The sequence below is a fragment of the Myotis davidii genome, unplaced genomic scaffold (genome assembly GCF_000327345.1).
Source record: "Myotis davidii unplaced genomic scaffold, ASM32734v1 scaffold370, whole genome shotgun sequence".
Classification (NCBI taxonomy): Eukaryota; Metazoa; Chordata; class Mammalia; order Chiroptera; family Vespertilionidae; genus Myotis; species Myotis davidii.
This window is the reverse complement of record NW_006288615.1, coordinates 7,396,250-7,406,847: the sequence shown is the minus strand read 5'-3', so window position 1 is coordinate 7,406,847 and position 10,598 is coordinate 7,396,250. Positions and strand designations below refer to the sequence as shown.

The 10,598-nt window shown below is 48.7% G+C and overlaps 1 protein-coding gene across 10 annotated transcripts in view; it reads left to right on the top strand.

Annotated features, from left to right (window-relative positions):
* HDAC4 (histone deacetylase 4) overlaps window positions 1-10,598 on the top strand; it is a 201,353-nt gene that overhangs the window by 42,352 nt on the left and 148,403 nt on the right. The gene's annotated exons all lie outside the window — the stretch shown is intronic.

The following is a 10,598-nucleotide window of genomic DNA, read 5'->3' as shown; positions in this document are numbered from 1 at the left end:
TAGAATGGGCCATTGGAAAGGGGAATGGCTTTCTCTAGGGAGCAGAATCTCCATTGCTTCAGAAGAGGACCCTCAGTGTGACAGTAACCCACAGGCCGATGGCAAGCAGAACACTGTGTGCGGGTCAACCCTCCAGCCTGTACCTGTGTCAGTGTACAAACTGTGCTCGGTCTGCTCTTGGCTTTGTTACCCATTTCCCTTATTTAGAGGGGTTCCAATTAGGAGGCCAACAAAAACAGCTCCTTCATCATCCTGTGGCTCTCAGAAGCAAACTGGATTTGCTGGGGTTTGGATTCTGCAGTGGATAGTGTCTGTGTCCTCAGGAGGCCCCTCTTTGCAGGCTCTGAGCTAAGCCCCAGTCTTCATGAGGTTCTCCCGTGGCATAGTGGCAGCTCAGTGGCACCACGCCCAGGTCTCTGGGACTTCATCTCTAAAGTGTCCACCTTCCAAGTAGGTCACTGCCTTGGCTTAGCAGTGATGCCCCTCGTCCCCATTTTGAGAGGTTTGGGGGCACAGGGCTTCCCTGGTTGCTCACCCTAGTCCCCACTCCCGGCAGAGCCCACAGGTCACTGGGTCAGGCTGAGCGCGGGAGGGGATACCCTGACCGGGACCAGCCCTTGTATTAAGTAGCATAAAGCGAATACCTTTTTTAAAATAAAAAAATAAACATAAATACAAGTTTTGTAACTTTTTTCCTGTGCCCCAGGGGATATCTTTGGGAAGCCATCTAGATCACAATCTCATTTCTTTGGCAAGAATAATTGAATATTGAATATCGAGGGAAATTACAGCAAATAGGTCCAAGATTATATGATTTAGACAGGTCTGGTGAGTGAGGTTAACCATTAACCCCATGTTTTCTAAATTTATCTGCTACCCACAATCTCTGGGCATAGGTGGAACCCTGATCCCTGAGCTCCACTCCTGGACCTCAGGTAAGCCACCTCCAGAGTTTGGGTGTCTGACAAGCACCCAGTTCACTGTCCCCAAGCCGATTGGGATGCATCGCTGAGGTTTGTTATTTATTGACTGTTCAAGGAAAAAGAGCCAGAAATGATCAGATAAAGGGAAGCCCTGAAAAAAACAGCATGGGTTCTCTTAAATGCCAGCCAACGTTGTGACCCTGATCCCAGGAAACCTTGCAAAGATATCTGAGGCCACAGGAAATGTCATGACCTTTAGACAGCGCTCAGCTGGTTGTCTGCCTTTTAAAAAGAGAGACAATAAGCAGTGAAACAAGCTACCAGCAGAAGAGGTACTCTGGGACAGGGTTTGGGCCTGCCCACCATGGTTGTCGGCAGGGACCGTGCACTGGGCTGATGGTGAAGGCTTCCTTTGGATAGCACCCACGTCCATTCCCAAGGCACATGTGTGGCCATGGCTTCCGTGTGTGACATCGACATGTGCAGATGTGCGTTCTGCGCATGACTGCTCTCTGACTGTACAAACAGAGTGCTCAGGGCATGGCTCCTGATGTCAGTCTGCTTGAGCATCATCCTTTCCTGCCTGGGACCTTGGGCAGTCCCTGAGCCTCTCTGTGCCTTGTCTGTAAAATGGGGGGCATTGGGGATGCTGAAAAACTCTGTTCTCTCTTGAGTGAAAGTTAATGGTCAGTTCATACGAGAGCTTGAGGCTTGGCTGGTTGTCATTTAAGGGAAAGACTGGCAGTGGGGCCCAGTGGGAAGCAAATGCAGTGGGAGTTTACGACAAAGCAGGGAAGCTTCCCCAGAGTTCTCAGTTCCCAGTTCCTAAGATGCTCCTTTCTGGTGTCAGTAGAAGGTGGCTGTGGGAGACACAGGTGGCCGATTTTCCGCTCTGTTCACACAGAATGTCATTGGGAGTGATTCTGTTGTGCTGCTCTTGATTCTGGTGAGAAGATTTTGTGTAAGAAATGAAATGAGGCTCCATGCGGCAGTGAGCAGAAAAGAGCAACTTTGGAGAGGTGCAGGCATGGAGGGTGCAGCCACTTCAGAGGAAGCCCACAGATCTGTGTTCTTTGTCTCTAAACGTAAGGTGGGAACTGTTTGTTGGAGAAAATGCTGAAAAGAATAAAACATTTGAAGATGGGTAAAATTTCCTTTTAATCCTGTCACTGGTTTCAATGTTCTGACCACATCACTATTTCCTTCCAGTCCGCTGCCATGTCCTTGTCCTGTTTGGTTGGCTCCTGTGTGACTGGCTCCTTGATGAATGCTAGATTTGGCTATTTTGCATTTTACTCTTTATATTTTGTAATTCCATATTATAGGAAACCGTTTGGACTGATCAGTGGCATGAGAGTTGCCTTGGTGGGTGTTGTCCCAAGTTGGCCTGACAGTGGCTTCACACTGGGCAGGTAGAGTCTTTGGGGTTAATTGTTGGGTAAGAACAGGAACAGAGTTTTTCTGACCCTCTGGCCTTGTTCTGAGGCTTACCAGTATTGACCAGATGACCCTCCCAGTATCCCTGGGGAGAGGCCAAGAAGTAGGGGCCAGACCAAGGCCCAGTCTTCCAGCTTTTCCCTTCCCTCTTGTGCTCCTGCCCTAGGCAGGCTGAGTCCTGACAGCTGTCTTTTCTGTGCCCAGCTCTGCTCTCTCACCTGAGCCTTGCCCATGATGGACTTTGAGTCACCTGTGAACATTGTTCTGCATCCTTAACTGTCTCTACACCTGTTCTTCCCCTCCCAGAAGAGACAGCCCCACCCACCCAAAACCCTGGCCCAGACATGGCTCTTCTCTTTCTCTCCACCCTCAACATTTCATCAGCTTCGCAAATGGTCTTATCCTTTCTAAAAACTATTTAATTCCTGTGCTTTACTCTGACCCTACTAAAGCTCCAATTTCACATTATCCTATCCCACGGCTTCTAGAAGAACCTTTCCAAAATGCAGATCTGACCAGTGGGTTGCTGTGGTCCCTGGCGGCAAAGACAAGTCTCTCCATGACTCACCCATCTCTCCGTCTTAGGGCCTTGCTCACCTGCCTGGGGTGGTACATGCATGGTTATTGAGGTCCTCGCCTCAGCCACCTGGGTATAGAGCACATGAACATGACCTGAACCACCCAGCCTTTTGGGAGGGCACTGTGTATGTGGTAGGATGTGGAGGGTAGGGGTGGGAGGGAATAACTTGGATGGCCTATCTCTTTCTAGAAATGTCTTCTAGTACATTTGCTTCCTTTTTTCTTACTGCAAGTAGATCATTGAAAGCCCTCTGGTGCTTAGCACATACTTGTAATGAATATTTTCCCATTGAAGTCTTTTGAGGAAGGGTGGAGCCAGTGTTCCTGTCTTCAGGGTGTGCATGCCACTGAGATGTGCTAGGACACACATTTGAGCTGTGTGTCCAGGTGATGCAGGTCAGTGTCCCACTGCAGGGTGTGGATGACCTGAGAGGAGGGTAGCCAGGCGAGGCAGAGGTCAGGGCTTGCAGACCAGCTGGGTAGTCTCATTTCCTGTCTAGCTCCTTTTTATTAGAAAGAGTAATCTCTTTAATGAAGTTTTCTGTTTATTGTTTGGATGGTAACTGAAGTTGAAAATGTTCTCTTCCTGCTAGAGGCCCGAATGGGCTGTGCTCATGGGCTGGCTATTAAAGGAGGTCTGTCCACCCCAAGTCCCCATAAAGCACAGCTTCCCTGGCTCCTGGGAACTTGCTTCCATCCCAACCCTATTCCAAAAAAGAACAAGAAAAAAAAAAGAAAAAGAAACAGCATCTTGTCCACCTCCTGCCCCACTCACTCACTGGTCCTCACGTGGGAAATGGCACACTCTGGCCTGATCACTGTTCTGGCGTTCATGTCCAGTGGCATACTCATTTGCTCTCTGAAGGTAAAGGTGCTCATTTTAAATAAGGGTGAGAGGGTGTGTGTGTTTTCAGACCCTGCCAAATGGCTGAGGCTGCCCTGGTTTCTTGCTGGGACTGCCTGGTCAAGGCTGCCCAGCAGATTTCTTGGCTCAGCAGGGTCCATTGGTGTTTACGCACTGTTGACATTCTCATCGCAGATGCTCTCAAAGGCCTTTGCGTCAGGCCTCGGACAAAGAACAAATGCTGAAAGGGTCTGTGTTCCTCCCACACAAGAGCAGCACCAGAGCACTTTGTTTCCTGCCAGGTCAGGCCTGGGGCCTCGGGGCCTCACTGTGACTGTCATGCTGAGGCCTCACAGGTATTCTGGAAAAGGCTGCTGCCCGAGTTCCCGCACACGCTTTGCAGCACCAGCATTGCTGAGACAGGTGCCTCCCAGGTCCGAGGACTGTGTGTGTCAGAACACCCCATGTCCAGCCCCACTGCCTTGGGGTGGGGACGGCCTCCCTGCGCTCCTCCTGCTGGAAATGCATGGGGGTCTGCAGACAAGGCTGCACGGTGACCTCCTCAGAACTAAGGTTCTGTTTCCTTGCACATGCAGCTGGCCACTTCCAGGAGGAGGCTCCAGCCTGAGTTAGGAGCTATCTGTTGGGAGCTCAGGTCCTTTTTCTAGAAGAAGCTGGCTGATGTTTTAAATCTTCTTTACGATATTTAAAATGTGTGGCCTTGGAGAAGAAAATAAAAAGCACCCACATGGATGTCTCCAGTGCATCCTCCCCCCAACCTGCCAACCAGCGCTGCGCAGTAGAATTAACCTAAATTAGGAAGATAATTGTTCCCATGTTAATTGTAGGTTGTCCTTTAAAGCTGTTTTCAGTTGTGAGGTCTCAACAGCAGGTTGGCTCTGGGCCCAACCCTGCCTTATTGAGCATCTGCTCCCCTTAGAGGCCAAGTTCCAGAAAACAGCGGTGGAATTCTGTCATTTCCTGAGTCACCTATTGCTCCACCATTTCTAGATGACGTTCTTCTGAAGTCCCCACTGTTGACTGCATGTCTCCCAGGCCCCTGCCCTCACCTCCACCCCAGGACAACCCTCCCAAATGGCTGAAAGGCTCGCTCTCAGGCGATATAAACAAATGCTGCTATTTTCAGCGGGCCCCTCAGCATCACAGCTGTTATGGCCTGTGCGCTCACTGCATGGACCCCAGCCCCGCACTTGGCCTTGGCCAGCAGCGCCAACTCTGGCAAGCCTTAAACCTTCTTTCCTTGCTAATTTCAGGTTTCTCATAAGGCCCTCTGGCACAGGGTATAGGCTTTCCGATAAAATGGTGCTGTCAGAGCCTACGGGGTGATTCTGTTATGGTTCTTCTTCCTTGGGAACTTGAGTTTCTGTTTGAAGGTGCTCAGATGGAACTTGTTCATTTCATCTAAATCTTTTATTGCTGTGAAGTGTTCATCATTTTTTCTTATCTTTTGAAATCTCTGCTGGATTTGGAGTTATGTACCCTTTTTCATTTCAAACATTATATATCTTTCTTTTGACCATATTTTGTTAAATTTTTAAGAACCAAATTTTGATGTTATTCCCTTTTTAGTTGGCTTTCTAGTTTTGAAATTTCCGCTCTTCTACTTTATTTTGCTGTCATCTGATATCATTCCTAACTGCTGAGGTTGAATTGCAGCCCATTAGTCCTCAGCCTTTCTCCTATATAGGCTGCACATTGCCTTGAAATCCAGTGTGAGGCATATCCAACAGGTGCTGGCGCCTAGTATTTTCATATTCATTCCGGTTTTTGAAAGTCGTGTTGATAGGTGTACTCCTTTGGTATAGTGTAAGGAGAAAGGCACTTCACCTCTGGGGTGTTTTTTTCTGAAAACACAAAACCCCATGAAAAAAACATCAGACAAATCCAGCTGAGGGACATTCCACAAAATAGCTGACCAGTACAGCCCAGAGGAACCAGAGGAGACATGACCACTGAATGTCAGGTGGGAAAACTGACACAGAGGGAAAACTCAGAAAGCTACATGGAGTATGGACTTTAGCTAATGATAATATATCACTGTTGGTTCATTATTGTGACAAGTGCATCATCCTGTTGCCGTGGAAATAGGGTTCTTCCATGGTGCCATGAGAAAAATATTTCAGGGACCCATACGTACGAGAATGAGGTGTACTGGTAAGATTTATTGGAGCAGTAACAAAGGACTGCCCCCAGCTGCCCAATGTGTCATCCATGACCAGGTGGCTCAGGTCCGTTCTCACTCCCGAAGAAGTCCTGGGCCTGGTGAGCATAAGTGCCCACCAGGAGGCTCTGGATACAGAACTGTGATGCCATCACCTGGGGCTCCAGTAGTCCAGTATAGTCTCTCCTCCCATCTGGCTAGCTGTTCCTGGCTGCACTCTAGCTGGAGCTGCGCTGCCACATCCAGGACCATGCTTGGACCCAACTTGGACCTGCACTTAGAGCCTCATGGTTGCTACTAAGAGAGAATGCAAGCAAACCAATGGAGGAACGGATACGTGCTACTGAGTGGGGCCTTTGTTAAGCTTTGATTATATTACCTCAGGATTGGGAGAGAATAGGCTTTCTTTCAAACTAACCAATCTTTTTCTTGATCCTTCGCAGGCTTATATTGGGCCCTCCCCCTTATCCAATACAGTCCTTTCCTCAGATTTTCCCAGGCTAGACTCTGCCCATTTATGTTGCTATTTGGCTTCTACTGCCCATGCCTCAAAGTTTTGCCTCATCCCTGCACGGTTTTGGTTTCTACAGTGCATAGGAGTTCCCCCTTTATTGTTTATTCCTTCCCATAGTCCAGGCAAGTGGACTGGTTGCCCTCTGGGGAGATGGGAAAGCTTGTTCTTCCTTCCTACATGGGGGAAAGAGGGAAGTGAATCCCCTTAATGGGGGTTCAGCTTTCACCTGTGGTGTCTGACTCAGTAACTTCGAGACTTAATCAGGCTTAGGCTTAGCCAGTTTTGTTCCCTTCTCTTTTGTTAATATCGAGCTAGCTGCCTACACTAACAATCCTAATGTCATATGTTAACAAACATCTGGTTCTCCTGTAGTGCACAGTCCTCAGACCTGCAGTGCTCCGGTCATCTCCAGTCCTGTGGTGTCCCAGTGCAGGTGCTCTTCATTCCCTGCTGCATGGCAGACCCTCCTTCCTGGTCCTACTCTTTCCACCTGATAACATCCCTCAAGAACAGTGTTAGAAGGTCTATTGGTGATAAAGGGGTTTTGTTTACCTGAAAATGTCTCTTATCTCACCCTCATTTTTGAAGGATCGATCATTTAACCCTTTGCGGTCGTATTAAATTTGGTAGAATGCCTAATTATAGTTAAACATAATTTGTAAAGCTTTATTTGAAATTCTGTGAAGTATCTCCAAAGCTTGTCAATTTCTTCACTCGCAAAAGGCGACTGACTCCCACGGTGTTTTGCATGGCGAGTGTGGAACGACCGCATTTATTTATATTGAGTTTCGATAGCTCCGATTTGTCGGGGCAATGTTTTGGTTCGTGACAAGGTCGCTTAGACACTTAAGAGCTTTCAGAGAAATTATGAACTGATACATGAATGAATAGAGTTAAGATTCATACGGTTCCTTGCTGTGGTGGCTGAGAGCAGACATACGACTGGAACAGTAAAAAAACTTTGGTGGCTGAGAGTAGACAAACGACCACAAAGGGTTAAAACCTCTCAAGAGGACCTTTCCCCCCACCTTTTGTAACAGGTAGGGTGTTCTTCCTGTCTGTGGCTCCTGTGGTTGTGAAGTGTGATGCCTGCACAGTGGTCATCCCTTCCATGTCGGCCTGTTCTGACTGCTAACATTGTCTTCATCATCACAGTTCTGTGCAGATGTGTTAGGTGTGGACACACCTTTGTCCCTTGGTGTAAGTTTTCCTTCTGTGCTTGTGAATCTGCTTTTATCAACGCTAGAAATCCTCAGCCAGTGCTTCTTCAACATTGTATCGTTTTCTTTGCTCTTTTTGCCAGAGATCCCGAGTAAACAAATGTGCCATCTCATTTTACTCCCTACGTCTTTCGTCTCTATATGTTTACTCTCAGTTCTGCCTCTGTATCCAGCTAATTTCTTCACAACTACCCTGTCATTCACTCAGTGGCTTCGTTGATCACAGGTACCAGAATGCTTACTGTGGTCAGCTACTCTGAAACAGCTTTGTCTTTGTCCACCTTCTTGGGCATTCACACAGAGGAGTTTGGAACAAGTGTATCTGAGGTGCTGTGGCATGCTTTCTTCAGGTGATACAAATGGTTTCTCACTTTGTCCCCATCTCATGGGATGTTGGCATAGTTACAAATGAAAGCATGTACAGTGTGAACTTCCATATGGCGTGTTCTGTTTTCTTTTTACCAACATGTTTTCTTTCCATGGTTGATAAAACAGAGCCAGTGTGCATCTCAAGTGTTAGGAGGAACTTTTATCAACAGTGACTAGTTCCTCAGCCAACAAGCCTAAAATCCCGGGTTCCTGGAGATTAGTGTGCTTTGGAGAGAGGCTCACGGGCCCTGTTAGCGAAGGTTCCTGAGGTGGGCTGAACATGGTTCATGGGCCACAGTACATGTTCTGGAATGTGGGGAGGGAAACTTCCGAGAGCTACACTCCCGGCTTTGAAAAGGGCTGGAGAAACCCAGCAAGAAGGATTTGCATTTGTTCTTTTTCCCAGAAGGAATATCTCTATTTAATTATGCAGCCAAGCTTCTCTGCTGGGGAGGACATGGAAACATTTTCACTGACTAGCCTTCTTCCAGTTTCTTCCTTGCAGCCCGGCTGGCAGGGGCTAATTCTGGGTCCCATTTGTCACCTACTGGCAGGAGGCACAGTGGATGTTTCACTGGAGATCTGCAGCTAATGACTTTGCTTCTTTTTTTGTGTTCACTCCTCCCTTTGCCTCTGTCACACCTGTCCTCCTGGTGGGACATTTTCCTCCATCCGTGCTCCATCTGGGAGCCAGGACTCTGGTTTCTGTTGGGACAGTGGAGGGGACTGACTTTGATGTTAGCGAGGCCAGTCCGCATCCATGTTTTGCATCTCAGATAGTGGCAAGGCTGCTCAATTTTTTTGTGCCTCGCTCTTTCTTGTCTGTCAGATGGGGGTAACAAACCCTGTCTCATGCATTTGTCATAAGGCTTAGGGGATTGAGTGTAAGCTTGTAGTTTGGTGCCAGGTAGACAGTTTGTTCATTGATTCATTTAATAATTCATTTATTTAGTCACTGTTTTCAGCACATAAAACAAAGTCTCCTCTCCTGGCGCAGATCTCAGGCCTCACCCTCTAGGAGGCAAGTCTCCAGGGGACTTCAAATCATGGCTTTGTTTTTGCAAATAAAGGCTATTATTACGCTTGAATTTGAAAGTGCTCTGAGATCTAGAGAGAGCACAGGGCCTGTGGGCCACCGCTGCTGAGCAGTCAACCTCTCAGCTCCTTTCCCTGCCTGGGGATGTGGCCACACACCTGCACTGCCCTTTATCTCCAGTTCCTAGACCTCTCTGCAGTCTTTCCTGGTTGAAGAGGAAGAGTGCTGTGTCAGTGTTAGGGGCAGGGAGGTGGTTGTAGAGGGAGGGTCAAGAAGCTTTTTAGGAGGTAAGCTAAAGCAAGCTAAAACCCTCGGGCAAGTTACTTTGATACATAGTAGGAGATTTGTCTCCATACTCAAAAATTTTTCTTTGCAAATTAGACTGTCAAGTATTTTTAAAAGCAGTTTAAATGCTTGTGGTAGCAGGGATCCTGGCTGGGGAGGCACTTCTCAGCAGGCTGCCCTGGAGGGCTCACTCACAGTTAAGTGAACCACACCTTCCTCGCCCCTGGGCTTGCCACTCTCTTGCTGATCTGTTTTCTCTCTCTCTTTCCCATCTGTGTGGGGGGTTTGGTGACATAATGATCTGAAGCTGATGGTGAGCACAAATTTATTTCTCAGAAACCCCAGTCTCCAGGTGGCTTTGAGTGGCAGAGAACTTGGTGTGGAAGTTGTCCTATTGGGAGAAGAGTTGTCTTACTTATTTGTGTCCACTAGACCTGAGAACCGGAGTGTTTGGAGTTAGTTAAGGCCAGAACTCCTGGGGAATGTCCCTGCCCAGGATGGAATTGCTGGGCAAGCAGCAGTGCTTTCTGTCCCAGTGCTGTGGGGGCGATTGGGGGACACAGAGGCAACCAGGTCAGGGCTTTGGGAGCAGGCCAGCTGCGTGGAGGGCTGCTCTTCTGTTTCAGAGGACCCAGTGATGCCTGCTGTGTGACCCGCACAGCATGGGGCCCTGTGGTGGGAGCAGAGACCTTCAGTGTGCTCTTTTCCACTCAACCTGTGTATGTCTCTTTGGGGTGTGGCCTGTTTGCCCACTTGGACCTGCACTTGGCTTGGACAAAGGCGCTTCTCCCCTGTGCACCTTCCCTCCCAGACTTGGGCCCTCACCCTGTGCCTTCAGGAAGGCCTAACGTGACAGGGAACAGGAAAAAAATTGCTGTGCCCATTCTCAGGGGAAGCTTGGAATGCCAGTCCTAACTGGTGTGCCGTCTCCTGGGTTGGTTGGCTCCCAAGCCCTTGCATGATTCTCCCCTGCTGAGAAGTGCACCCAGGGCCCCTCCTGACTGCTTGTGGTTCTCCAGCCTCATGTGCTGCCCTCTCACCCCGCAGGGCCACCTTCCCTGCACTGCATCGCTGTCAGCCTGCTGTGCCTTGCACATGCTGTTCCATCTGCCTGGAATCCGCCCCCCCACACCTCCCCCTGACTTCTTGTCCTTTGACTTCTCCCAGGTGTCCCCTCCTCCAGGAAGCACTCACTGCCCCACCCCTTGC